At 36.3% G+C, this 4,175-nt stretch overlaps 1 long non-coding RNA gene across 1 annotated transcript in view; it reads left to right on the top strand.

The window, feature by feature from the left end:
* The first annotated feature begins 2,186 nt into the window (after nucleotides 1-2,186).
* The window catches only part of LOC145721436 (uncharacterized), a 3,216-nt gene continuing 1,227 nt past the window's right edge, over nucleotides 2,187-4,175 (top strand). The window contains exons 1-2 of the long non-coding RNA XR_014145111.1: nucleotides 2,187-2,573; nucleotides 3,801-3,908. This is a non-coding gene — a long non-coding RNA (uncharacterized LOC145721436). The remainder of the gene's footprint in view (nucleotides 2,574-3,800; nucleotides 3,909-4,175) is intronic.

The raw sequence follows: 4,175 nt of genomic DNA on the forward strand, positions 1-4,175 counted from the left end.
TGTTACGCTTTATCCTTTTTAGTGTGTCTGTATTTCTATTTCAGCGGACTCTCAGAGGCCTGGGTTGTAAATCTGTGCTCAGGCTGCCATCTTGAAATGACTTCAAAAGTATGTTTCTATGGGTATTTTTGCCATTTTGCTATATTGAAATGACACTGTGTGAAAAAGTAGAGTTTCAAGCTGTACTATTAATTTCCACATCTATATATAATTTATATTTACATTTATTGAAGAAAGAGATACATTATCACTTGGATATAGAATTTAACAAGTGTGGATTCCAAACATATTATTCTATATAATTTTCCCTAGGACTCAAGTAGATAATTCAATAGGTTGGAGGAAGGGTTTATTCAAGCTAAAATCGGTTTGAATGCTCTGGGTGTTTCAGGGAAACAACTCTTTAGAGGAAGATGAAGGTTGATAGTTTGTACTTCAGAATTGAGTGGGTTCCTGAGAAATCATCTGAAGTGGTTTATGAGATGCTCATCCTACGTTCGCAAAACATTTACTATCAAAGCAAAAGAGGTTTTTTTTCTCATTTCTCACAAAATGTTCAATACTTTTTCCTATGGTTATTGTAAGGATAAATCACCTAATAAATATATATAAAAGCACAAAGACTGGTATGTTGTAGGTGCTTGATAAGTATTAGTTTTCTCTAGAGTTGTGGAATCTCAGACTAAAATGAACCATTAACGTTCGAAACTGAAAACTTGACTTGATATGCAAAAGAGAAGACAGGCTAGAACAGGAGTGAAGTGCCCAGACTATGGAGGCATACAAACAGGTTCAAGTCAGAGTTGTACCTCCGAACTGTGTACCTCCCTGACTCAGTTTCCTCATCTGTAAAATGGAGATCATGATAATATTTATCTCGTGTAGTTATTAGTAGGATTAAATGGGATAATATGTGCGAACCACTCAGAGCATTAGCAAATAGATACATACAAAGTACTTAGCACAATATCCAGTACATAGTAAATGCTCAATAAATGTCACTGACTATGATCATAATTATTGTAACAACCATGCTTCAGGGATCTATTTACACTCATAAATATTTTTCCAAATCATGGAACATAAATGCACTGGGTAGTCATATATATGATCTTCAGAGTACATGATTCTTTAAAAATCATTTTCCCAGAGAGTGTTTGGTGGAACTTTAGTCCCTGGGGTGGTTTTAAGTCAAAAAGTTCCATGTTCAAATACGTTAAGGAAACAAAACACATTCAATCCCACTTTGCATATTAAGGGTCTAACAAATTTTGGCTTAAAAAAAAAATCTCCTTGACTTTATTGAGCCAAAGCATTTCCTCCAAACTCCTTGCCCACACAATAACATTGATAACCCACAGCACCAAAATGTTATGAAATATTCTTTGGGAAACCACTTTACGCTTTAGGTTTAAGTGTGTAGTTTGTGAAGTGGGGAGTGCGGAACTGGAGGAAGGTGGTCAAAAAGTACAAACTTCCAGTTGTAAGATAAAAGAGTATTGGGATGTCATGTACAGTGTGGTCATATAGCTAACCCTGCCGTGTGATTACACAGGAAAGTTGTTAACAGAATCAATCCTATGAGTTCTTGTAACAAGATGTTTTTCCTTTCCTCTTTTCTTCTTTCTTTCTTTTTTACAGTTGTATCTATATGAGAAGATGGATGTTAGCTGAATTGATTGTGGTAATCATCTCATAATATACATAAATCAAACCATCATACTGTACCCCTTAAATTTATACAGTGATGTATGTCAATGATTTCTCAATAAAACTGGGGGGGAAAACCCACTTCCCTTGACACAGAAAAAGTGTAGAATCCTATTTCATCAGGGCCGTCACTCTTAGTGATTATTAGTTAGTAAGCTTTAATTTCAGACCTCTAAATCGTCTAAGATATTGAATATTAGTGTTTCTATAGAAAAGTATACAAAGTTTTAATTATTTCAGGAAAAAAAAATGTGTGCAATAACTCCAAAGCAATACTGCTGGATACTTTGGGGAAATTTTCAACTGGAAGAAAGATCAGGTTAAACTGGTGATAGAGACAGAAGAAAATGCTAGCTGTTAAAAGAGACATTAAAATTTCCAGCAAATTTGCATGTTGGAAGTAGCTAGGCTCCAAAGATGGTTCCTGATGAATCACGTCTTCTAGTTTTCACTCCCTCCCATGTTAAGTCTGGGCTGGCCCTGTTTATTGACTGCTTTAATCAATAGAATGTGGAAGTTCCATGCCTAAGTCTGAAGAAGCCCTGGAAGTTTCTACTTTTGTGCTTTTGGGAGCTCTGAGTCTTCATGGAAGTTCTGCTGCAGAAGCCACATGGAGAGTATGAGAGACCCTGAGACGAAGCAGAGAGAGAGAGGCCCAGCTACCTGAGAATCCCAACTCAGAGAAAAGATAGATGGAAAACATCAGTCTTTGAGGCAGGCCAGTTGAGGCATCAGACGTGCGTGTGAGCAGGCTTGGACACTGCAGACCAGTTGAGGCCCCAGATGACAGTAGCCACAACCTAAATCACCTGGCGCAAAAGAACTGCCAAGCAGAGCCCAGTCAACCCACAAAATCATGAGAGGTAATAAAATGGTTGCTATTTTAAACCAATAAATTTTGCAGTGGTATTTTACACAGTAATAGATGATCATAGCAAATGAATGGATGATGTGAAGGGGTATGCAAAAAGGTATCCAGATGGAATGCTCCTCATTTCATTTTGGTTTTCTAAACACTAGCTGAATGTAGTGTTTGAAATCTGTTCTTAGTTTCCCTCTGATAATTCGATGCTGCTTGAATTCACAAGAGCTTAATAAGGCAAAAATATCACAAAAATAACTTGTCAGAATACTGCAGAAAAATATTTTCGGGCTACTCATATTTTGTGTCAGAACTTTTCTTCTTTAGGCAAAACTGCTGACAACATCTAAAAATAGATTTTTCAGTACCAACTTTGCTTTTAAGTTTTAAAAATAATAAACAGGTAAAAACAAGGAAGCTATATGTTTAACATGGAAAAATTACTACTATATCATTAGCATAGACTTATTTCCAAGTCAGCACTTGCACTATCCTTTCCCTCCCGCACCAGGTTGATGATTCTCATTTAAAAAGTGACAAAAGTGAGAAATTTGAATTTGAATTATACTTCAACTATATATCCACAGTGAAAGACTGGAGAAATAGTTGCAGAGTATCACAAGTTGGGAGTGTGGCACCCAAGGGATAGATGGGAAAAGAAATACATGAAGAGAGTAGAAGAGGTTTTGTTTGTTTGTTCGGTTTTTGTAATTGTTGTGGTCGTGTAACTGTGATGAGAAGGAAGATAAGACTCCTGGGAAATTTCTGGGCAGTGAATGCATGATACAAAATTCTAATATTTTACCAATAGTGAAGATATAAATTTTTTGTGAGTTATGCAGCCTGACTTGTGTTTTCTTTGAATGTGACTTTGTGAATGTGACTGTCCTATCCCTTGGGATTTACTAGGACTACACATGAAAGGTCATTATCAATGCAATTAAATAATGATATGTAAGACACTATTTTAGGTAATGTGTGGGGAAAGAGTATAAAGTCGACAAGTTCTTAAGCTATTGATAATTTAGTGGGGAACCTAAGAAATATATTTAAGTATGTTAACAGAATATCATAGCAGAATGTCATAGCTAAAACAAGAGGCTTGAGAGCTCAGCTATTCATGAAACTGGTGGGTTTATGACTTCTCTGACAGCATGAGTGAATGCATATTGACTTGCAATTTCTAGGGAAAGAGTAAGAAAAATGTTTGTTTTTCCTTATTACTCAGCTTAGAAGAGCTCCTGATAGAGAAGAAAGGGATAAGACCAGTTGAGTAGAATGCTTTTCTCTTCTGCCTTTGCTACTGGACTGGTTTTGAATCTCTGCTCAATGAGTGGTAAGTTAAAATTAAAGGAACTGGTTTTGTAAAGACCTTTCCAAAATTCTTGGCCCATGCAGTGTCACTAAGGGGCCTGAGTGGCAGTGTATGGCCCAGATATGTGGAGGGTGCCATAGTGCCTGGAACTAGTGCCACAGGGTCTGGAAAACAGTGGGCTCTCAGGAAATACCTGATGAGCAAACCAACCCTGGAATATTTGTTTTTGTTTTTTTTTTTTCTTTTTATTTTATTTTATTTATTTATTTTTTGTTTTTGTTTTTAAAA

This window comes from Leptonychotes weddellii, chromosome 5 (genome assembly GCF_054177405.1).
Source record: "Leptonychotes weddellii isolate Sample4059 chromosome 5, ASM5417740v2, whole genome shotgun sequence".
Taxonomy (NCBI): Eukaryota; Metazoa; Chordata; class Mammalia; order Carnivora; family Phocidae; genus Leptonychotes; species Leptonychotes weddellii.